This window comes from Panthera onca, chromosome A1, assembly GCF_046562875.1.
Source record: "Panthera onca isolate mPanOnc1 chromosome A1, mPanOnc1 haplotype 2, whole genome shotgun sequence".
Taxonomy (NCBI): Eukaryota; Metazoa; Chordata; class Mammalia; order Carnivora; family Felidae; genus Panthera; species Panthera onca.
The window spans coordinates 214975675-215000975 of record NC_138339.1 but is presented as its reverse complement, the minus strand read 5'-3'; the positions used below and the strand labels follow the sequence as shown (position 1 = coordinate 215000975).

The 25301-nt window shown below is 43.1% G+C and overlaps 1 protein-coding gene and 1 long non-coding RNA gene across 4 annotated transcripts in view; both read right to left on the bottom strand.

Annotated features, from left to right (window-relative positions):
• Positions 1-328: 328 nt before the first annotated feature.
• LOC144612960 (uncharacterized) lies at positions 329-21308 on the bottom strand. The gene is made up of 4 exons (XR_013550213.1): positions 20672-21308; positions 18401-18506; positions 10691-10792; positions 329-2171 (listed from the first exon to the last, which is right to left on the bottom strand). It is a non-coding gene; the product is annotated as an uncharacterized LOC144612960 (long non-coding RNA).
• Positions 21309-22379: 1071 nt separating this feature from the next.
• GPALPP1 (GPALPP motifs containing 1) overlaps positions 22380-25301 on the bottom strand; it is a 45393-nt gene continuing 42471 nt past the window's right edge. The window contains exon 13 of one of the 3 annotated variants that reach the window (XR_013550222.2): positions 22380-22633. The gene's annotated coding sequence lies outside the window, so the exon portion shown is untranslated. The remainder of the gene's footprint in view (positions 22634-25301) is intronic. The other 2 variants (XR_013550223.2, XR_013550224.2) reach the window with 2 other exon arrangements.

Here is a 25301-nt window from a genome sequence, read left to right as displayed (position 1 = left end):
CAAGTCAAGAGAATGAAAGAAAACTGGAAACCTTAGTTTGGAGAGCCATAGTCAGATATTCAAGGAAACCAGAATTCAGGATCCAGGTTTATAGGCAAACAAAAAACACTAAGACAATCAGAATTAAATCTAACATCCACAAAGATATATTATTGGAACATAATTTTTCTCTAAAATCACCCTCATTTCCATCAAAGATAGCCAAAACGAGTATTAATGTGTTTGGAAAACAAGTCCAGTTTTAACAAACTTGGCCCAATAATTTTTTAAATTTTATTTATTCATTTTGAGAGAGAGCGTGCATGCACATGAGCGGGGAAGGGGCAGATAGAGGGAATGAGAGAGAATCCCAAGCAGCCTCTGCACTGCCAGCACAGAGCCAGATGCGGAACTTGAACTGTGAGATCATGACCTGAGCCAAAATCAAGAGTCTGCCGCTTAACCACTTAAATGCTTCACGGATTAAGCCACCCAGGCGCCCCCAGGGTGGATTTAAACAGGGAACAACAACAAACAGAACAACAACAAACAAACCAAACAACCAAGTGGGAGAGTGATTTCTTCAATCTCCCAGATCCTAGATCAGTCTGTTAGATCACTCCCATTTCGCCAGGCTGGAGCATCCAACCCTCCGAATGGCTGGGTCATGTGATCCTTTGTCACTTGGGGATGTCTAGACTCAACACTGGACCCTAATCAGTGTTCAATCTCCCAGAGTGTTTACCAGAAAGGCCCTGTTTACCCAGTGTATTCTGTTATGCTGTCTTGCCCAGACTTTGTGAGAGAGCTTTAGTTTTACTTCTAAGATCTCTGCCACGGACCTGGCATAATTTATCCCAACAGAAATGCTTCGGGTAAATATAATCAGAGTTTCAAATGAGATCTGGATTTCAAATGAGGACAGAATGGCACGCCAGTGGTCACAAGCACCAAAAAAGGGTGAATCTCCTCCAAGGAATCTGCCCCTGGTCCTGACAGCTTGAACCGTTTAGCCCAAGCAAGCTTCCGCTGCCTGCTGCTCCGTCCGTCGGAACCCAGGGAACTGGAGGGCAGAACCTCAGGACAGCTGTCCCATCTGGGTCACCAAATTTGTAACCGAACCAACAGGCGTTTACGCCTTGGTGAGTCACAGAAACTGCACCAAGTGAGTTGTCGCACAAGGAAAACCTTATTTGGAAGCTTGGACTCATTTGCTGCAAATAAAGTTTCCCTTAAGGGACAACTGACATGGTGCAGTTTCTATGACTCACCAAGGAGCCAACACGCGTTGGTTTGGTTACAGTTGTGACTACTTTTCTCTTTCATCTTCAACCCTTCGACCTCCAATTGCTTACCTCCAAGCCACAGCTGAATAGCAGGCCATTGTGTGATTACTGCACAAGTGATTTATCTCTTTTCCTATGGATAGAGGCGTAAGTTGCTTCCTTTTTTTTCTTTCTTGTTTCAATATTTCACAAAAAAACCACAAAGAATATTATATATATCTACAACTGCATATAAGTAACGATCCTTAGGGTGTATTTCTTGGGAGTGGAATTGCGGAGCTGGAAGTTACCCACTACACATGTTCAACTTTACAAGACAATATGAAATCGTTTTCTAAGGTCATTGTGTTAGAGTAGGCAGTTAGTCAGGTTCTAACACGATACCTGGAGGCCAGCACGAGGAAGTCATGGGCAGCTATCGGGAAGGTCAGAGGCGGGTCCTGACAGCTCTCCCCAAGAAGCCGGATCTACCCAGGCAGAACTAAGATGGCAGGTGCCACGACAAGCAACCTCTGACCAAATTAGGAGGAAAAAGCTTGAAACGCTGCTTGCCGCCCAAGTAATATGTATTCCGCCCGCTAGTTAACAACTGTCAATAAAAGATAGAAACATCCCCACCTTGCGTGCAGCTCGCTCATGCTCTTCCGCCCGCTTGCGCGCCTGCGCACCTGCGCATGCTCGCTAGGTCTCCCTCGGTCCTTCCCGCTCCCCGCCTCCCTCTCTAGTTCGCCGGCTCTCATATCTCGCGAGTGTGCTTTTTTGCTTTAATGAACTTGCCTGCTTGTGTCGCTCATGTGCTGTGCTGCGTGTTTGTCCTTGAATCGGTTCCCTTGACCAAAAATCGTCCGCGAGTCCTTTGGCTCTGTCTGGCTAGAGGCCCCAGGGCCCAGGATCTCCCCAGTTCACCTGACAACAATTGTACAAGTTTATATGCGCACTGTCATTAATAGCCAAAAAATAACTAATATTTACAAAGCATTATGATATGCCAGGTAGTCACTCACTGATAGTTTAATGTTGCCCTGTTTTTGCCTTCTTAGGATAAATACTTGGTGATGATGATTCTTATTTGTAATATACTGGTGGGTTCAGATAGTTAATAGTCTCTTTAGATTTTTGCATTCATACTCAGAAGTGAAAAGGCTCATAATTTCTTTTTCTTGTCCTGACACTGTTTGGGTTTGAAGTCAAAGAAACACCAGCTTCAAGAAATGAGGTTATCCCTCTAATTCTGTTTTCTGGCATGATTTGTATAGTTGTTTTCTGTTCCTTGAGAATTGTCAAAACTCAATAGTAAAATCATTAGGAGCGGGGCCTTTTTGTTGGGGGCAAGGTTGAGGATGTCCTTAATAATCATGTCAATTTCTTTATTAGTAGTCTCTGTGTTTCTTTTCCTTCTTGTATCCATTTTGGCATTTTATGTTTTGTTGTTGTTTTTTTTTTTTCCAGAATGTATCTCTTTTATCCAGGTTGCCAATACTCATTTTATTTTTTTATTACTTTAAACTCTATTATTGTTTTCTAGTCTGTAATTGTTTCTTGTCTGATGTTTTCTTCATCAGTTTTTCCAGTTATTTATTTATTTTTTTAAACGTTTATTTATTTTTGAGACAGAAAGAGACAGCATGAATGGGGGAGGGTCAGAGAGAGAGGGAGACACAGAATCTGAAACAGGCCCCAGGAAGGCTCTGAGCTGTCAGCACAGAGCCTGACACGGGGCTCGAACTCACGAACCGCGAGTTCATGACCTGAGCCGAAGTTGGACGCCCAACCGACTGAGCCACCCAGGTGCCCCTCCAGTTATTTTTTAAAAAACAGCTTTGGGGCGCCTGGGTGGCGCAGTCGGTTAAGCGTCCGACTTCAGCCAGGTCACGATCTCGCGGTCCGTGAGTTCGAGCCCCGCGTCAGGCTCTGGGCTGATGGCTCGGAGCCTGGAGCCTGTTTCCGATTCTGTGTCTCCCTCTCTCTCTGCCCCTCCCCCGTTCATGCTCTGTCTCTCTCTGTCCCAAAAATAAATAAAAAATGTTGAAAAAAAAAATAAAAAAAAAAAAAAAACAACAGCTTTTAGCTTCATTGATATTCCCTACTGTGTGATTCGTTGATCTTCTCTGCTTAATTTCTGCTTTTATTTTTATTGATTTCTTCTGGTTTCCTTGGGTATGACCTGTTGCTTGTTTTCTGATTTCTTCAGCTATTTGTTTATAGTATTTTGGTTTTTGCTTGTTGGGTTGTTTTCTTATTTTTTGCTTGGAATAATCTTCCCTCAGTTCCACAAAGCCAGTCCTCCTCTTCCAATGGCTCCTGCCCACACCCTTGACACTTGTAGCTTCTCCAAACCCTCTCCATTCCTCTCCCTGCTTTATTTTTATTTTCCTCTATAGCATTAATAATAGCTATAGCTATAATAAATGTAGCATATTTATTACCATCAAACATATTCTTTATTTTTTATTGCCTATTTCCCTGCATTATCATGTGAGTTCTTTTAGTTTTAGTTAATTTATAGAATTGTTCAATCATCATCATATCTAGAACATGTTATTCTTTATTATCTGTTATTTTTCTGCCCATTTTTAAAATTGGATTTTTTTTTTTTTTTTTTACTGTTGAGTTGTATCACTTTCTTACATGAATTAGATCTTTATCTTCTCCCCACATAAGACAAGTATAAGTATATCCTCATTGATCTCTGGTTGGTTTCTGGCCAACCCTGCTTCCCTTTCTCAACATGCTAGGAATCATCTTGGTTTAGCTCTAGATTTTAATCACAGGAAGAAAGAAAAGAGCCCTCCTGCAGTCTGCCCCCAGCACCAGATCACAATCCCTTTCTCTCTCTCTGAAAGAGATGAGGAAAAGAGCTCTCTTCCATAGCCTTTGTAATGTCCAGATTCATACACTTCTTTTGTAGCATTTTTACCATCAAACATTCTATATATTTTACTTATTATTTCTCTCTCCCTGTTAGAACGTAAGCCTTTGATTTATTTTTTATTTTTTTAAAGTTTATTTATTTATTTTGAGAAAGAGGGGTCGGGGAAGGGCAGAGAGAAAGGGAGAGGGAATCCCAAGCAGGCTCCTCCGTTGTCAGTGCAGAGCCCCACGTGGGACTTGATCCCTCAAACTATGAGATCATTACCTGAGCTGAAATGAAGAGTTGGACTCTTAATCGACTGAACCACCCAGGCACCCCTAGAACATAAGCCTTTTAAATTTTAGCAAATATATGAAATTGTTCAGTCATTGTCATAACCCAGTTGTATTAGGGCAGGGCCAGAGGAGGAGAGGGAGCCAGCAGCCTTTGCTAGTTTGCTAATTTCAAAGTTCCATCTTTTTGCTTAGGACAGCTTGAGTTGGCTCTCATTATTTGTAGACACAGAGTTCTAAAATAACATGTTTACAATTGAATATGAGAATTAAGCTGTGTATTTTAACAGGGTAAACTATGTTTTAAAAAAATCCTCTTTAGGAATATGTAAAACACCATGGAAATGCAATAAGCAAAATCCGTAATGTGGGAAACACTTTAGGATAAATTGTCCAATATTTTCAAAAGATAAATTGCATGGAGAAGTAAGCAGAGGGAGAGGGAATTTCTATATTAAAAAGATGCTTAAGCGGTGCCTGGATGGCTCAGTCGGTGGAGCATGTGAGTTTTGGTCTCAGGGTAGTGGGTTTGAGCCTCACATTGGGTGTAGAGGTTCCTTAAAAATAAAATCTTAAAAAATAATAATAATAAATAAAAATACAGGTATTTTTTATACCATAAAATGGTGGCTCAGTCGGCTAAGCACCCGACTTCAGCTCGAGTCATGATCTAGTGTTCATGAGTTCAAGCCCTGCATCAGGCTCTCTGCTGCCTGCTTTGGAGCCTCTGTTTCCCTCTCTCTGCCCCTCCCCCACCCGTGAGTGTGTGCTCTCTCTCACTCTTTCTCTCTCAAAAATGAATAAGCATTTATAGAATGTTTTTAAAATCTTTATTCACTTTTGAGACCGAGAGAGAGAGAGAGCGAGAGAGAGCGAGCGTGAAGAGGGAGGGGCAGAGAGAGAGGGAGACACAGAATCAGAAGCAGGCTCCAGGCTCTGAGCTGTCAGCACAGAGCCCGACGCGGGGCTCGAACTCACAAACCACGAGATCATGACCTGAGCTGAAGTCGGTCGCTCAACCAACTGAGCCACCCAGGCACCCCACAGATAAACATTAAAAAAAAAAATGAGATAGTTATATTTTAAAACAAATAAATGCAGATTTTTAAAAAGTTTACAATTTTTTATGAATCAAATGAGGAAATTCAAACATTCATCTGATATTTGGTGAAGTTAAGAACTTACTAATTTTAAAATATATATAGTAATAACATTTGGTTATATTTATTTTATTATTTTATTTTATTTTATTTTATTTTATTTTATTTTATTTTATTTTAGAGAGAGATAGAGCATGAGCAGGGTAGAGGGTCAGAGGGAGAGAGAGAGAAAGAATATTAAGCAGACTCCATGCTCAGTGAGGAGCTCCATGCGAGGCTCAATCCCACAACCCTGGGATCATGACCTGAGCGGAAATCCAGCGTCAACGCTCAACGGACTGAGCCACCCAGGCGCCCCCATGTGGTTATGTTTTTAAAAAGAGAATTATCTTTTAGAAACAGACACTAAAACATTTCAGACGAAATACGATGTCCCTGATACGCTTCAAATAATCAGGGTAGGGGAGTCGATGAGAGCATAAATGAAGGAAGAATGGTCATGAATTGATAATTGTTGAATCGGGGTGATGAGAAGGGTCATTATACTACTCCCTATACTTTTGTATATATTTAAAATTTTCTACAGTAAGAACTTTTTAAAAGTTCTTCTTTATAATTACTGACCTGGAGATCTAAAAAAATAAGTGAGAAAAGAAAACTACAAAAGCCATTATGTAAAGATTATGCTAATTACTGTCATGGTCTAGTAGGGGAGATAAGAAAGTAAACATACAATTATGATACAATGCAATTAAGCTCTATCATAGAAGTATCGCAGGGTAGTATATGTGTAGGCCGGGGTCACTCAACCTAGTCTGGAGTATCAGGGAAAGAGAAAGATGTGGAGAATAGCAATTCTGCCCAGAGTGGACATGAATTATAGCTCTGTTTGGCTTCGATGATGACCGAGACCCAAGTGTGTGTCCACCTGCTGCTACTCCTGGCCTCTGTTTTAATCATTCTCTCTATGTTCCCTGAGACATCTACTTATCTGAAAACACAGTCTCAGTCTGTACGCCCGGCACCTTCTTGCCTTACCAGAAACCTGACTCTTCCTGGAGACGTGGCCTCCCTGTGGACCTTCCAGGTAGAGGCCATTTGTCTTCCCACAGCTGGTCCTTGTGGCTGAGGGCAGGCAGGGCATTGACTTTTCCTTCTGGATACCGTCCCACCCCATGCCACCTCCTGTTCCTCTTTCTCCTCTTATGTCCTCAACCTCTTCTCTCCATTGGTCTTTTATTATCCAACTATGTTCAAGTTTCTGCATCCTAGGGGCGCCTGGCTGGCTCAGTTGGCAGAGCATGTAACTCTTGATCTCTGTATTGTGTGTTCAAGCCCCACGTTGGGTGTGGAGCCCACTTAAAATGAAAAGAAAGTAAGAAAGAAAAAAAGAAAGGAAGAAAGGAAGGAAGGAAGGAAGGAAGGAAGGAAGAAAAAAAGGAAGAAAGAAAGGAAGAAAGAAAGAATGTTAGTTTCTGCAGCCTGGTCATAGAACCAAAAGAAAGAAAGAAAGAAAGAAAGAAAGAAAGAAAGAAAGAAAGAAAGAAAGAAAGAAACCCTGACTCTGTGGGCCACACCCCACTTTAGTAACCACATCTGTCTCTTTCCCTTCAGAGCCAACCTTCTTCAAAGAATAGTCCTTGAGCATCTGCCCTTCCTCACCTTCCTGACACCCATCAGGCTTTTAGCCTCACAGCTGGCTCTTCTTGAGTCAGTTTTGATCTTTTCTGTCTCTAGGAATTTGACTATCCTGAGTTATCTAATTTGTTGACTCTCACAATTCTTTCATTTCTGTAGGGTCAATAGCAAAGTCCCTTCTTTCTTGTTCTTCTTTTTTAATTTTAAATATGTCAGTCTTTTTATTTATTTATTTATTTATTTATTTATTTATTTATTTACTTTACTTACTTATTTTAAAGTAAGCTCTATGCCCAACGTGAAGCTTGAACTCACAACCCTGAGATCAAGGGTTGCATGGTCTTCCAACAAAGGTAACCAAGTGCCCCATAATGCCTTTCTTTCTTCTTTCTTTCTTTCTTTCTTTCTTTCTTTCTTTCTTTCTTCCTCTTTCTCTCTCTCTTTCTTGAGTGCAAGCTGGGGAGTGTCAGAGGAACAGGGAGAGAGAGAATCTCAAGCACCAACATGGGGCTCTATCTCACAACCAGGAGATAATGACCTGAGCTGAAATCAAGAGTTGGAAGCTTAACTGATCGAACCACCCAAGCGCTCTCATTTCCGATTCGAGTAATTTGAATCTCCATTCTTTTCCCTTGGCCACTCTAGCTAAAGATTTGTCAATTATGTTGATGTTTTCAAAGAACCAATTTTTTAGTTCATTGCTTTTCTCTATTGTTTTTCTATTGTCTACTTAATTAGTTTCTGTTCTAATTCTGATCATTTCCTTTCTCTGCTTGTTTTGGGTTTAATTTGCCCTTCTTTTCCCAATGTCATGAGGTGAAAGCCTAGCTTATTAGGTTTCTTCTTTCTAAAAGGTGTTTAAAGCTATTAATTTCCCTTGCAACAAATATGCAAGCTCAAATTTGTTTTCATTTTCATTTATCTCTAAGTATGTTCTAATCTCTTTGTGATTTCCTCTTACTGAAAGTAATGCAGCAATTTCCAAATGCAAAGGACACATTAGGTGCACTCAGTGTAGCACTAGACATAGTAATTACTCCCTCTTTAAAATTCTCTCTTCCAAAGTTAAGAAAAAAATGTTAACTGCTTTTCCTCTGTTTATTCTTATTCAGATACTTTCATGGACTCCTCTTCTTCCACTAACCCACTAAATGTTAATGTTCTTTGTTATTCCTCAGCAGGACAAAAATAGACCCAAGAATCAGAATGGTACTGAATATGTCCACCTCGCTCCAGTCTATTGTACTTTCTATGGGTTTAGACAAATGTATAATGACATATATCTATTGTTATAGTATCATACAGTGCAGAGTATTTATTTGCTTTTTTTTATTTTGAGAGAGAGAGAGAGAGAGAGAGCACAAGTGGGGGAGAGAGGCAGAGGGAGAGCGAGAATCTTAAGAAGGTTCTATGCTCAGCAAGGAGCCCAACACGGGGCTCGATTTCATGACCCTGGGATCATGACCTGAGCCGAAATCAAGAGTCACATGCTCAACTGACTGAGCACCTGGGCGTCCCAGAGAGCAGAGTATTTTTATTGCTCTAATCATCCTCTCTGCTTTGTATATTCATCAATTCCCACTCTCAACTCTGGCAGCCACTGATCTTTTTATTGTCTCCACAATATTGCCTTTTCCAGAATATCATATAGTTGGGATCATACAGTATGTAGCCTCTTCGGATCGGCTTCCTCCACCCAGTAATATATATTTAAGGTTCATCCATGTCCTTTCATGGCTTGAGAGCTCATTTATTTTTAGCACTGGCCAGTATTCCAGTATCTGGATGGACCCCAGTTTATTTGCCCAGTCACCTTACTGAAGGACACCTTGCTTCTCAGTTTCAGCAATACAAATAGAGCTGCTAAAAACATCCGTGTACAGGTTTTTGTGTAGACATTCTCGATTCTTTTGTGTAGATACCAAGAGGTGCGATCGCTGGATTTGCCTTTTGGGAAAAATATGTTTTGTTTTGTAAGAAACAGTCAAACTGTCTTCCAAAGTGGCTGTACCATTTTGCATTTCCGCCAGCAACGAAGGAGAGCTCTTGTTGCTCCAAATCCTTGCCAATGTTCGGTTTTATCCGTGTTCCAGATTTTGGCCATTCTCATAGGTATGTATGTTCCATTTACTTTTCACAATATCCCTAGATGTTACGTAATTTATGGAATATCAAACAACTTGTAAGAAGTGGAGTCATGATTTAAATCTGGTCACTTAAATTTCCCAACTGAGCTCTTTACTATGCAATATTACAGTCTCTTCCAGAATCTTCCACATTATCTGCATATATAAAAATACCTTGGGGCGCCTGGGTGGCTCAGTCGGTTAAGCGTCCGACTTCAGCTCAGGTCACGATCTCACGGTTCGTGGGTTCGAGCCCCGCGTGGGTCTCTGGGCTGATGGCTCAGAGCCTGGAGCCTGCTTCCGATTCTGTGTCTCCCTCTCTCTCTGCCCCTCCCCCATTCATGCTCTGTCTCTCTCTGTCTCAAAAATAAATAAACATTTAAAAAAAAAAATACCTTGACGTGGAGACAGATGTAGCTCCACATGCAATCCAGCAGCATGTCTGACATGAAAGCTTTCTGGTATTATTATTATTCCCTTTTCATGCATGTAGTAGTTTTCTATTGCTCTGTAACAAATTACCACAAACCTAGCAACTTAAAACAACCTTCATTTATGAGCTCACAGTTCTATACTTTTTCAAGAGAATATTTATTTTATTTATTTTTATTACTAAAAATTTTTTTAATGTTTATTTTTTGAGAGAGAGAGAGAGCAAGCTGGGGAGGGGCAGAGAGAGAGGGAGGGAGAAAGAAATCACAAGCAGACTCCATGCTTTCAGTGTAGAGACGAACGTGGGCTTAAACTCACCAACAGTGAGATCATGACTTGAGCTGAAGTCGGAGGCTTAACCGACTGAGCCACTCAGATGCCCCTAAAAAGAATATTTATTAGGTTAAATTACTGTTTGCTAGAACTTCCCCTGATATGGTCCACAGAACACTCATCTTGAAAGACAGTCTGTGAAATAAGGGTTCTACAATTTGACTTGTTGGAGAAACCTCATATTCATTTCCCCTCTGAAGTACTATATTCATAATGTTGTGTAAAAGTTATAGAGTCTGTGAAATCCTGCAGTATAGAAACCTGCTTAACGTTAACTCGTTATTTATCAAATTTATTTGGCCACACAACCATTCTGGGAGGAAACATATATTATCATCTAGAAGAACAATTTCTGGGGAGTTTACTTTAAAAAACACAGATATAGGGGCGCGTGGGTGGCTCAGTTGGCTAAGCGTCTGACTTTGGCTCAAGTCATGATCTCATGGTTTGTGGGTTTGAGCCCCGTGTTGGGCTCTGTGCTGACAGCTCGGAGCCTGGAGCCTGCTTCGGATTCTGTGTCTCCCTCTCTCTCTGCCTCTTCCCCGCTCATGCTCTGTGTCTCCCTCTCAAAAATAAATAAACATTAAAAAAAATTTTTTTTTAATACATATATATATATATATATATATATATATATATATAGACAACTTACTCATTTTTCCAGCAAACACAGGGTGGCCACTTAGCAGCAGGTGCTGTGCTGGGCACTCATAGGAAGAGTCAGAACCACGGTTTCTTCACAACTTCATACTTGCTGTGGAGCCAGAGAATAAACAAATCATCATCAAACATTATTAAAAACTGAGATAAGTAAAAAAAAAAAAAAAACTGAGATAAGTACTATCAAGAAGTGTAGGGAACATGTGAGAATATCATTTAGACTGGGAAAGGGTCTTTAGATCGGGAAAGGGCAGGCTTCTTTGACAAAGTGACATTTCAGCTGAAGTCTGAAAGATGAGGGGAAGCCAATCAGGTATTGAGTAGGGAGAAGCATTCTAGACCAGGAGGGTGGCGTGTGTAAATGCCTCCCAGGGTCCAGATAATACTGGGTGGGTGGGTGGATATTGACAATATTAAGTAATTTCGGGAGAAGGAGGGGCGCCTGGGTGGCTCAGTGGGTTAAGCATCCGACTTTGGCTCAGGTCATGATCTCACGGTTCATGAGTTCAGGCTCCACATTGGGCTCTCTGCTGTCAGCACAGAGCCCACTTCAATTAAAAAAAATTTTTTTTCAACATTTACTTATTTTTGAGACAGAGAGAGACAGAGCATGAATGGGGGAGGGTCAGAGAGAGGGAGACACAGAATCTGAAACAGGCTCCAGGCTCTGAGCTGTCAGCACAGAGCCCGACGTGGGGCTCGAACTCACGGACCGCAAGATCATGACCTGAGCCGAAGTCGGCCCCTTAACCGACTAAGCCACCCAGGCGCCCCATCACAGAGCCCACTTCAGATCCTCCTTCCCCCTCTCTCTGCCCCGCTGGTGTGCTCTCCCTCTCTCTCTCAAAAGAAATAAACATTTAAAAACAATTTTGGGAGAAAGATCACGAATCTTCAGTTTGGGACATGATTACCTTGAGATGTTGTGACATAAAAAGAAATACACATTTGGTCTCTCCTCCCAGTTCCTGGCACAGAGCTTCTAAAACCCTTGTAGCTTCCTGAGTCATAGAGTGAGAGGAGGTTATTCACAATAACACTTAGAGGACGGGGGCTGATTGCCAGAGGGTTGGAACTTTCAAAGCTCCCCGTACACCCCCGAAAAAAAAAAGAATGAATCAATCACGCCAATGCAATGAGGCCTCCACAAAAAACCCTGAACAACAGGATTCGGAGAGCTTCTGGGCTGGTGAGTAAGTACATGGAGATACTGAGAGGCTGGCATGCCCAGAGAGGGCCCCGAACCTCTGCCCCCATACATTCCTCCCCCACACCATGTCCTATGCATCTTGTCCCTTTGGCTGTTCCTGGGTTGTATCCCTCCATACGAAGCCAGTAACAGCGAACAGTGAAATGTCTCTCTGAGTTCCGCAAACCATTCTGGCCGGTCATCAAACCTGAGAAGAGGGTCAGGAGAATCCCTCAGTCAGAAGTACAGGTAGCAGCCTAGAACTTTTGTTTGGTATCTGAGGAGGGAGAGTCTTGTGGGGCAGCCCTTAACCTGTGGCATCGGAGGCTCACTCTGGATAGAGAGTGTCAGATCTGAATTGAGTTGTAGGACACTTAGCTGGTGTCCATAGAGAATTAGGAAAGTTCTGGGTGTGGAGAAAACCCCACGCATTTGGTGTCAGAATCCTGAGTGTAGAAATGTTGTTTCCTTTTAATTAAAAAAAAATTTTTTTTAACATTTATTTATTTTTGAAAGAGAGAGAGAGACCGAGGGCGAGCAGGGAAGGGGCAGAGAAAGACAGTGACACAGAATCCAAAGTGGGCTCCAGGCTCTGAGCTGTCGGCACAGAGCCTGACACGGGGTTGGAACTCACCGACCACGAGAGAATGACCTGAGCCGAAGTTGGACGCTCAACTGACTGAGCCCCCCAGGTGCTCCTTTTCTTCCTCTTTAGATGCCCGTGAGATATTTAAGGGAGATGTAATAGATAATTGGTTATGAGTTTGGAGCTAGAAAATAGATTTAGACTAAATAGTTAAATTATAATTTGCTTATATTTCAGTAGAAATTGACTAAAATTAAAGTAACTGGAAAAAAAGAATCACTGGTGGGTATATGAGAAATTCGTCACCAGATTTTGTGCCTATTCTAACTAGGGGAAAGATATCTGAGTGGGCCTTTAATTTAGTCTTATGAAAAGTCTAAAAAAGAACAAAGCTTTAGCCTGGCGATGATTAACGCTCTTAAAGCCCCCAGGAGTCCCAGCTGGCCACCATAGTAGCTGTTCCCAAATCCAAAGAGGAAAAGTGTTTGTGTCTGCTTAAAAATGGAGTAATTAATGATGTGGGGAAAAATAGTTTTCTTTTATTTGCTTCTCAACATGATGGTTCTCTGATAAGGGATAGAGTGTTAGGATTGAATATGAAGATTGCTAGGAAAAATACATGTGAGCTGATAATGCCTGTGCTGCATGAAGAATGCTCAGATGTTCAGAAGATAAGCTGCAAAGATCACTAAGATAGTATCTTAAAATGTCTAGAGAATTCTCAATATAAAGCTCCTAAAGGGGCGCCTGGGTGGCTCAGTCGGTTGGGCGTCTGACTTTGGCTCAGGTCATGATCTCACAGACCGTGAGTTCAGGCCCCACGTTGGGCTCTGTGGTGACAGCTCAGAGCCTGGAGGCTGCTTCGGATTCTGTGTCTCCCTTTCTCTCTGCCCCTCCCCTGCTCATGCTCTGTCTCTCTCTGTCTCAAAAACAAATAAAAATGTTAAAAAAAAATTTAAAGCTCCTAGAAAATGACTATGTCCACATGGAGTTTCGGTTGCCTCAGCAATACTAATAAGAATTAGGGGGCGCTTTGGTGGCTCAGTGAGTTAAGTATACGACTTCAGTTCAGGTCATGATCTTGCAGTTCGTGGGTTCGAGCCCTGCATCAGGCTCTGTGCTGCCAGCTCAGAGCCTGGAGCCTGCTTTGGATTCTGTGTCTCCCTCTCTCTCTCTGCCCCTCCCCTGAACATTCTCTCTCACTCTCTCTCTCTCTCTCTCTCAAAAATAAACATTAAAAATAAAAAAGAATGGGGAAAATAGGGTTATGGCAAGGGGGAGTGCTGGACAAGTTTCCCTGGTAATAAAGCAAAGGTGGGGCCTGCTTTTTGAGGAAGAGGACACGGGAATATTGTGGGCCAGAAGCACTGAAGGTAAGACGCCACTTCCTGGCCCATAGCCTTGGTCAAGTTGCTTCATGTTCATCCTTGAGATCTTAGCTCAAATTTAAGGGAGCCCACCCTGCTCATCTGCTGCGCCCCCCCCCTCCGCCCCCATATGAGGTCCCTGTCCTAGAATCTCATTGGATATGAGTTTGGAGCTAGAAAATAGCCCTTCTCTGACAGCATGTAACAGCACTGTAATTACATCATTCACTGTGCAGAGATCCTAGTCCACAGCTTAGGTGAGCAAGAAATGTAATTTAATTTATACATTCAACCATGGTGGTAGAAATATAATTTCAGTCAATTTGGGGTTGCAAAGTGTTCTATAGAGATGTAGGATTAAGTTTCTCTTTAAAAAATTTTTTTAAAATGTTTATTTATTTTTGAGAGACAGAGCATGAGTGGGGGAGGAACAGAATCTGAAGAGAGAGACAGAATCCGAAGCAGGCTCCAGGCTCTGAGCTGTCAGCACAGAGCCCGACATGAGGCTCAAACCCACAAACCGTGAGATCATGACCTGAGCCAAAGTCAGACGCCTAACCGACTGAGCCACCCAGGCCCCCCAGGAGTAAGTTTCTGTAATTGAAGGGAGAAGAGGAGGAAAAGAAGTTATTAGAGGGTGACCATTTTGTCTTACTGTTATCTGTCCATGAAGCTGACTGTTAAGATACCTAGAGTCCTATCTGGTTCTATTTCCTTAAGTACCTAGGTTCTTGGGCAACAGCAGCCAGAGAAACCCTTGGAAAAGCTTTTTGCCCTGCCACACCTCCTCTGGGACAATGAACACAGTTTCACTATTTATTTCTTTTATTATTATTTCTTTTAATGTTTATTCATTTTTGAGAGATGGAGAGAGACAGAGTGACAGCAGGGGAGGGGCAGAGAGAGAGGGAGACACAGAATCCTTAGCAGGCTCCAGGCTCTGAGCCGTCAGCACAGAGCTGACGTGGGGCTCAAACTCATGAACTGTGAGATCATGACCTGAGCCAAAACGAAGAGTTGGACACTTAACTGACTGAGCCACCCAAGTGCCCCCTGGTTAATATTTTTAAAATAGTATTCACACACACACACACACACACACACACACACACACACACATATTTACTCCGTCTGGGAATGAGTAGTGAAAGTTATGTGGGAGAAATAATTTTCCAGTCTTTACCAGTCTAGTGAGAAGCTTAAGCTTCTTAGAAAGGAAAGGAAAGGAAAGGAAAGGGGAAAGGAAAGGAAAAGAAAGGAAAGGAAAGGAAAGGAAAGGAAAGGAAAGGAAAGGGGAAAGGAAAAGAAAGGAAAGGGGAAAGGAAAGGAAAAGAAAGGAAAGGAAAAGAAAGGAAAGAAGAGAGGAAAGGAAAGTTTAAAAAGAGAAGACAAGAAAAGAAAGTTTAAAAGTATCCAAAGGTGGAAGCAACACAGGTGTCCACTACTGAATAGATAAACACAATATGGTCTGTACAGAGAATAAGATTTGTTTAGCCTTAAAAAAAACGGCAATTCTGTCACATGCTACAACCTAGATGAACCTTGACAGGATTATAATAAGTGAAGTAAGCCAGTCACAAAAAGACACACTGTATGATGCACTTACATGAGTGCGCTCAAATTCATAGAGACAAAAAGCAGGATGGTGGTTGCCAAGGGCTGGGGAGGAGGGGATGGGGTTAGTAGTTAATGGGTACAGAGTTACAGTTTTGCAAGATGAAAAGAGTTACTTGGAGCTGGAAGTTGCTGACGGTTGCACAGCCATGTGGATGTACCTAATGCCACTGAACTGTATACTTAAAAATGTTTAAATCTGTATTCATTGGATACAGGCAACTTTAATAAGAGACACAATATAGTGGCTTAAATAGTTTTTATGTTATGTATATTTTATCAGAATAAAAATATTATTCAGGGGGGCCTGGCTGGCTCAATGGGAAGAGCATGTGACCCTTGATCTTGGGGTTGTGAGTTCAAGCCCCACATTGGGTGCAGAGATTACTTAAATGAATAAATAAAAACTTAAAAAAATATTATCCAAACACATGTGTAATTAGTTGTTTAACATCTTTCTCTTCAGCTAGAAGATAAGCTCTGTAAGAGTGGGATCTTGTCCCAGTAGGATCTTATTCACTGGTATGTGCCCATGATTTAGCACAGTGCCTAGCATGTAGCAGTAACTTCACAAATACTTGTCAAAGGCATTAATAGTCCTGGGAGTGGGATTTGGGGGGCAGGTTATGCCTTAGGAAAGCAATACCCCATATAACGAATTACCTAAGAAACATTAGCAGATTATTGCGTAGTTTGCTACCGATAATATTTAGTTGTCATAGTACTTGGGCATTTGTGAACACGTATCTTGATTAAATATAGAAAGAGAGGAAAAATGAGTATCACGTTACATACCTAGAGCCACATTCTTTTTTTTTTTATGCTTATTTATTTATTTTGAGAGAGAGAGAAAGTGGGGGGCGGGGGGCAGAGAGAGAGGGAGAGAGGGAATCCCAAGCAGGCTTCACATTTAGGGTGGAGTCTGATTCAAGCCTTTGACCTGAGCCAAAATCAAGAGTCAGATGCTCAACCAACCAACTGAGCCAAAATCAAGAGTCAGATGCTCAACCAACCAACTGAGCCAAAATCAAGAGTCAGATGTTCAACCAACCAACTGAGCCAAAATCAAGAGTCAGATGCTCAGCCAACCAACTGAGCCACCCAGGCGGCCCATACCTATAGCTACATTCTTAATCACTCTGTCCCTTGAAGAGGAGGGATTCTCCCTTTTGAGCCTTTTAATATGCTGATGAATTTTAGAAATAATACTTATTGTATTTTCGTAGTTTAGCACAAATAGTTTACATTTTAGCCTATTAGATTTGACCTAAAATAAACACGTCAGCCTTTTAGTTACAGAAAATAAAAGAAAGGAAGGATATAACAGGCAAGTGGGGAAAGAGACCTGTAGGGAGGGGAGGGGAAAAAAAGATGGCTCTAGGGAAGCGAGCAATTGCAACTGAAAACAATACTCATTAAGATTAAAAATTCATATATCTTTTGAAAGCCTATACCTGGGAATATCCCAGAGGCAAAACCACTGGTTCATGAAGACACATGTACATGGATGCTATTGCAGCATTCCTTGCTGTGACAAAAAGCTGGAAACAAAGCCCGTGACTGAATAATTTATAGTATACAACACCATCGGTTATTATCCAGGCATTAACAAGGCTGAATTAAATCTAAATCAACGGACTTGGAGAGATTTCCATGAAGTGTCGTTGAGTGAGAAGAGAACGGTGCAGAAAAGTGTCTATAACGTCCACACATATATTCCACTTTTGCAAGGAAAAAAAAAAGAGTTAAAAAGCCCTTCAAGTCTCTATTTCCAATTTTGTGAGCATGGAGGAAAATATGAGAGCACGCATAGTTGTCGGGTGAGTTGTTGTGGGACTGTCTGGTGTCGGAGGGGAGGAAGAAGAAGAGACAGGAAGGAGGGAACAAAGTAGAGATGATAAAAACACATACGATTTGCATGTACATAAAGTTACGTGTGGCGTAGAAAAAAAATTAAGTTCAAAATTATGCAGTGAAAGCTAACTAGTCTCCTCCCTGGGTAAGGGTTCTTCACCTCTGAGGCCATCAACTCATGTTAATGGCAGAGGGACAAGACAGCCTTAGGCAATATTGACCCATAAGAGACATGAAGACTCTTGGTCGTGGCTGGCTTTCCCGTCTCTCCTAACTGGAGGAATGGCCTGCTGCCTGGCATGTGGGGAGCCAAATTGCTTATCTATAGTCTTTTAAAGTACCATCTTTTGGGGCGCCTGGGTGGCTCAGTCGGTTAAGCGTCTGACTTCGGCTCAGGTCATGATCTCGCGGTCCATGAGTTCAAGCCCCGCGTCGGGCTCTGTGCTGACAGCTCAGAGCCTGGAGGCTGCTTCGGATTCTGTGTCTCCCTCTCTCTCTGCCCCTCCCCTGCTCATGCCCTGTCTCTCTCTGTCTCAAAAATAAATAAAAACATAAAAAAAAAATACAGTACCATATTTTATTCACTTTGGGATCTAATATAAATTCAGGAAGTGAGAACCACCTCTGTCAAAGTGTTCCACTATGTGATCTGTGATATATAACATAAGGTGTATGATAGATGATTATAAGGTATATGGGTGGTGTGGAAAAACACCATGTTGTTGTGGTGCCTGGGTGGCTCAGTCCGTTGAGCAGACTTTGGCTTGGGTCACGATCTCACAGTTTGTGAGTTTGAGCCCCGCATTGGGCTCACTGCTGTCAGCGGGGGGCCTGCTTTGGATCCTCTGTCCCCCTTTCTCTATGCCCCTCCCTGCTCATGCGTGTGTGCTCTCTCTCTTTCAAAACTAAATAAACATTTAAAGAAAAAAACAAAAGACATCATATTGTGCTGGTTCAGCTTTTGGTCTCTGGGGTCAAGTGGTCCTGGGTTCAACTCTGCATTTGCTGGTTATAGCTAGCTGCTTTAATAAGAGACAAAAAACAGTGACTTAAATAAGAAAATAGTTTAACTTCTCAAGTAATAATCCTGACCGTCAGTCGAGGGCTGGTCTGTTGGCTCTTGGTGATGGAGACTCAAGTTCTTTTCATCCCTTTATCCCTGCAAAGGTGAAGACCATTCACCTACTTGCCTTCCAGCCTGTGAGAGAGAGAAAAAGGAAAGGGGAGACTTTACTCGAAGGTGAACTTTTCTTATTAGCTTAGACGCTAGTCACATGGCCACACCTAGCTGCAAGGGAGGCTGGGAAAAATGGTCTGGGGCTGGTATATGAGCAGCTAAAACTGTCATTGCTGAGGAAGACAAGGAGATAAGACACTACCCCCCAACTCTCAGAACTATATCCTAATAAACTGTGATACAATGGTAGAGCAAACTGGGAAACTATAAAGAGGAGTCCTGATCCGGTCTGAGGGGTCAGAAAATTGACTTTTTCCTGAGGCAGAGGTCTAAGGGATTCACTAGAAGAAGCAAGGAAGAAGGTTCTAGGAGGAGGGAACAACGTGCAAAAAACTCCGAAATAGAGGAATCGCAAAAAGGTTTAATTTAAGCAAATGCATAAATCAGTTCTCTTCCCAAGGACCCAAGCTGGCTAGTAAAATATATTGTAACATGTGCATCAGCCCTCAGATACACCATTTATTTTTGGGGGGCTTGGAACTATCCCACTGTGGTTCAGCTGGCAGCCCAGAGAAAGCTGACATCGGTTTGGGAAGGTCTAATTTTTTCTTTACGCGAGACCCAAGTGAATGAGCTTTGCGTGTCTTGCTGTAGAAGAATTTGACAAAGTTGTGCTCCTTATTTGCGTTATTTATGATTTTAGGTAACGTTACAAAATCGTCCCGTAATTTTCTATAATATATGGAAATGGAAATGCGGTGGCTTTGAAAATCATTTGCCTTTTCACAGCAAAGGAACAAATTGACAGTTGGGTAATGGATCCACCTTGCCACGTGGGAGGTGAGAGCTGCAGTAATCATTGAGTCACAAGACTCATTTCCATACACAGCACATGAAGACCAGTTTCATTGCTTTATTGTTTCACCTCCTATTAAAGCCCTGTTAAATGCGAGTCAGCGTCCACTTGAGGTCCTAGAATTTGAGAGAGCCCATCTTGCCACACTGCTTACTCTACCGTTTCTTATTGCAACAGGGTGATTGTTTTTAGAATATTGTGCTTCTCTCCTTTGCTTTCCCAAGGACATAATTTTCCCCTTAGTTGGTTCTAGGCATGTATCTGATTTGAAGGAGATGAAAATCTGTTATGGTGCAAAGAGAAAGCCTGGGTAATTTCCATTTTTTGGCATTTAAAACCAGGATTAGGCAGTCAGGCCTGTCTTGAATATGGATTTTGCATGTTAACATCTTTAGCGTACCTAGGAACCAGGCCCTGGTATAGTGTAGGAAAGTGTAGCGTCATATAGAAAAGAACCCCAAGGAGGGTTGCTAGATAAAATGCAGGTTGCCCTGTTAAATTTCAGGCAAACGATGAAAAGTTTGTGTTTTTTTTTAATTTTTTTTTTAACGTTTTATTTATTTTTGAGACAGAGACAGAACATGAACGGGGGAGGGGCAGAGAGAGAGGGAGACACAGAATCGGAAGCAGGCTCCAGGCTCTGAGCCATCAGCCCAGAGCCCGACGCGGGGCTCGAACTCACGGACAGTGAGATCGTGACCTGAGCTGAAGTCGGCCGCTTAACCGACTGAGCCACCCAGGCGCCCCGAAAAGTTTTTAAACATAAATGTGTTCCAAATACTGTACGGGACATACTGACACTAAAAAATTATTTGTTTATCTGAAATCCAAATTTAACTGGGCATCTTGTATTTTTATTTGCTAAGCCTGGCAAGCCTAATTTCCAGGACAGAGAGGCAAATAATATCATAAAGTAGGAAAATAAGATGTGAGGGGAGTCTATACCATGATAGTCATACTGACTGTACAAACTTTGAAGCCCTTTTCTCTATTTGACCAGAGACCACACCCGCTATGGAATCAGAAAATATCAGACATAGGGTGCCTGGGTGACTCAGTTGGTTAAGCCTCTGACTTCAGCTCAGGTCATGATCTCACGATTTGTGGGTTCAAGTGCTGCACTGGGCTCTCTGCTGTCAGAGAGCAGAGGCCCGCTTCGGATCCTCTGTCCCCCTCTGTCTCTGTCCCTCCCCTGCTTGTGCTCTCTCTGTGTCTCTCCAAAATAAATAAATAAACTTTAAAAAAAGAAACGAGACTATCACAGATACTTGCTTTCCTAGCTTCCCTTGAATATGAGTGAGGCATGTGCCAGTCAGATATATACATGTACCTTGACATTGATTAGGAAGCTGGTACTTGGAAGAAGCAGGTGTTCTGGTGTTGGGTGATGACAGGGACCTTGGCTGCATACGGTGTCCAGTGTTGTCAGTGGAGGAACCTGCGGGGTCCAGTGTCCATAGCAACAGCAGTGTTTCTAAAGCCTTGTTGTGAGCGTCGTTCCCCACTGCAGAGCCTCGGCGCCTGGTTCTGGCTCTCCCAGGGATCCTGCCGGCTCTCCAGTGCCTTCTGATGAGTCCCTTTGCCCCCTCACTCTGCCAGAGTTGGTTCTGTGCCTTGCACCTAAAAACTATGAGCGATAAATGAAAGAAAAGTCTTCCCAGGCATGAGAAATTATGGAGAGGAGAACAAGAGGAGCGGGAGATAGGAGAGGAGGGTGGGCGGGAATGGGTTTGGACAGGAGATGGAATGTAGGTAAGCTGCGGGGGCCGGAGGCCTTCGAGGGTGCTCCTGTGCCAGTCTGCGCTGGTGGAGCTGTCCTGGTGGTTCACAGCCCATTCTGACTGCCTGATCCGGTTAGTAAACACCAGTGTCCATTTGGATTGTGCGGTGCTTATGCTTTACTGGTTTTTAAAATGTTTTGGTTTGGGGGCACCTGCATGGCTCAGTCGGTTAAGCATCCGACTTTGGCTCAGGTCGTGATCTCACCGTTCCTGGTAAAGCCTGCTTGGGGATTCTGTGTCTCCCTCTCTCTCTCTCTCTCTCGCCCCCTCCCCCATTTGTGCTTTGTGTGTGTCTCTCTCTCAAAAATAAATAAACATTAAATTTTTAAAAAATATTTTGGGGTTTTATTTGCAGGGTTTTTTTTTATTGTGGTAAAAAAAAAAACCCACATAACATAAAATTTAGCATCTTAGCCTTTTAAAAAAAATTTTTTTTAACGTTTATTTATTATTGAGAGAAAGAGGGCAAACAGGGGAGGAGCAGAGAGAGAGGGAGACACAGAATCGGAAGCAGGCTCCAGGCTCTGAGCCATCAGCCCAGAGCCCGACGCGGGGCTCGAACTCACGGACAGTGAGATCGTGACCTGAGCTGAAGTCGGCCGCTTAACCGACTGAGCCACCCAGGCGCCCCGAAAAGTTTTTAAACATAAATGTGTTCCAAATACTGTACGGGACATACTGACACTAAAAAATTATTTGTTTATCTGAAATCCAAATTTAACTGGGCATCTTGTATTTTTATTTGCTAAGCCTGGCAAGCCTAATTTCCAGGACAGAGAGGCAAATAATATCATAAAGTAGGAAAATAAGATGTGAGGGGAGTCTATACCATGATAGTCATACTGACTGTACAAACTTTGAAGCCCTTTTCTCTATTTGACCAGAGACCACACCCGCTATGGAATCAGAAAATATCAGACATAGGGTGCCTGGGTGACTCAGTTGGTTAAGCCTCTGACTTCAGCTCAGGTCATGATCTCACGATTTGTGGGTTCAAGTGCTGCACTGGGCTCTCTGCTGTCAGAGAGCAGAGGCCCGCTTCGGATCCTCTGTCCCCCTCTGTCTCTGTCCCTCCCCTGCTTGTGCTCTCTCTGTGTCTCTCCAAAATAAGTAAATAAACTTTAAAAAAAGAAACGAGACTATCACAGATACTTGCTTTCCTAGCTTCCCTTGAATATAAGTGAGGCATGTGCCAGTCAGATATATACATGTACCTTGACATTGATTAGGAAGCTGGTACTTGGAAGAAGCAGGTGTTCTGGTGTTGGGTGATGACAGGGACCTTGGCTGCATACGGTGTCCAGTGTTGTCAGTGGAGGAACCTGCGGGGTCCAGTGTCCATAGCAACAGCAGTGTTTCTAAAGCCTTGTTGTGAGCGTCGTTCCCCACTGCAGAGCCTCGGCGCCTGGTTCTGGCTCTCCCAGGGATCCTGCCGGCTCTCCAGTGCCTTCTGATGAGTCCCTTTGCCCCCTCACTCTGCCAGAGTTGGTTCTGTGCCTTGCACCTAAAAACTATGAGCGATAAATGAAAGAAAAGTCTTCCCAGGCATGAGAAATTATGGAGAGGAGAACAAGAGGAGCGGGAGATAGGAGAGGAGGGTGGGCGGGAATGGGTTTGGACAGGAGATGGAATGTAGGTAAGCTGCGGGGGCCGGAGGCCTTCGAGGGTGCTCCTGTGCCAGTCTGCGCTGGTGGAGCTGTCCTGGTGGTTCACAGCCCATTCTGACTGCCTGATCCGGTTAGTAAACACCAGTGTCCATTTGGATTGTGCGGTGCTTATGCTTTACTGGTTTTTAAAATGTTTTGGTTTGGGGGCACCTGCATGGCTCAGTCGGTTAAGCATCCGACTTTGGCTCAGGTCATGATCTCACCGTTCCTGGTAAAGCCTGCTTGGGGATTCTGTGTCTCCCTCTCTCTCTCTCTCTCTCGCCCCCTCCCCCATTTGTGCTTTGTGTGTGTCTCTCTCTCAAAAATAAATAAACATTAAATTTTTAAAAAATATTTTGGGGTTTTATTTGCAGGGTTTTTTTTTATTGTGGTAAAAAAAAAACCCACATAACATAAAATTTAGCATCTTAGCCTTTAAAAAAAAATTTTTTTTTAACGTTTATTTATTATTGAGAGAAAGAGGGCAAACAGGGGAGGAGCAGAGAGAGAGGGAGACACAGAATCGGAAGCAGGCTCCAGGCTCTGAGGTGTCAGCACAGAGCCCGACGTGGGGCTTGAACTCACAAACCGCAAGATCATGACCTGAGCCGAAGTCGGACACTCAACCGACTGAGCCACCCAGGTGCTCCTTGCATCTTAACCTTTTTAAGTGTAGTTCCATAGTATTAAGTACTCACATCGTTGTAAAGCAGATCTCCAGAATTTACTAGTCTTGCAAATCTGAAACTCTGTATCTATTAAAGAAAACTCCCCTTTTCCTCCTTCCTCCAGCCCCTTTCTGTTTCTGTGACTCTGACTGCTCTAGAGAGCACGTGTAAGTAGAAACCTAGAGTATTTGTCCTTTTGCATTTGTCTTACTTAGCACGATACCCTAAATGTTTATTCATTTTGCAGCACCTGACAGGATCTTCTTCCTTTTAAAGGCTGAATAACATGCCATGGTATGTACATACCACATTTTCCTCATTCATTCATCGATCCATGGACACTTGGGTCCCTTCCACATCTTGGCTGTAGTGAAAAACGCTATGAACATGAGGGTGCAGATATCTCTTCAAGGGCTTTGAAATATTTTGAGTTGCAGGGCGCCTGTGGGGCTCAGTCAGTTGAGCGTCCGACTCTTGGTTTTGGCTCAGGTAATGATCTCGTGGTTCGTGGGATCGAGCCCCGCATCCGGCTCTGTGTTGACATCTCTCCTTGGGATTCTCTCTCTTCCTCTCTCTCTGCCCCTCTCCTGCTCATGCTCTCTCTCTCTCTCAAAATAAGTAAATAAACATTTAAGAAATGTAAATATTTTGAATTGCTCCTGGGTGCAACTATTCATCTTGCTTAAGGAGAGGGGATCTCTGAGGGTTAATGGCCAGAGATGTCCTTGATTCCAGTGTGGCACAGGTGAAATGTAGAGTTTAGCTGAGGAGCTCAAGATGTGGTGAGGAGGTTGTTCTACAGCGAAGACCTGTGTAGGGAAGAGCACCCAAGCCAGACTTGATTGGAAATCCCAGACCTCTGAGTGTGGGGGGCTCAGAGTCGAGAGTGCTGCTGGCTGGCTGGGTCTGGCTAAGTTAGACCAGAGTAACCATGGACTTTCAGCCTCAAATGTTAGCATGGCAGGCAGCACCCAAGGTGAAAGAGGTGCTATCATAGCTTCTTAAGACCCCAACTCTTGGGGCGCCTGGGTGGCTCAGTCAGTTGAGCGTCCGACTTCAGCTCAGGTCATGACCTTGCAGTTTGTGGGTTCAAGCCCCGCGTCAGGCTCTGTGCTGACAGCTCAGAGCTTGGAGCCTGCTTCGGATTCTGTGTCTCCTTCTCTCTCTGCCCCTCCCTCACTTGTGTTCTATCTCTCTCTGTCTCTCAAAAATAAATCAATGTATCAAAAAATTAAAAAAAAAAAGACCCCAACTCTTTTTGGACATCATGGGGTTGTAAAAACCATAGCCCTCAGCGCTCTGTTGGATAGAGAAGCGGAGGGCAAGGTGAGCTACTGAGAGACACATGTTACCTACATGGATGGTGAAATTATTGTATTAGCTACTTAGTTACTTCTGTTCTTGGCAAAGGTGTGGGTAGGGCAGAGAAGGAAGGCTAGATCAGTGAGAGATTAAATTCAAAATTGCTTTTCCTTCTGCATACCCAAGAAATTTGTGTTGGCTTCTTTGTGACCCTGCTGTATTTCCCTGCTTTGCAACCAATGTTGTGTTCTCCAGCCACACAGGACTACACGCTACCCCTCCACTCGGGCCCCGGAGGAGGAGCCCCTGGAGTTCGGAGCAAGTTGCTCAGCTGTTGCTGTGCGCATCCTGGAGAAAATCAATGGTTTCCAAGGCGCCACAGCTGCGAACTCTATGTGCTTCTTCTGTTCATTCTGTTCTCTCGCTGTGGAACTCTCCCTTCCCCACTTGAAAAAACTCATTAGCCCCTTAAGAGCCATACCAAATGCCACGCCTGAGAAATTTATTTCCGGTCTATGCCCCATCCTGTGTTCTCTCTCTCTCTCTAGGAAGAAGCAATCACA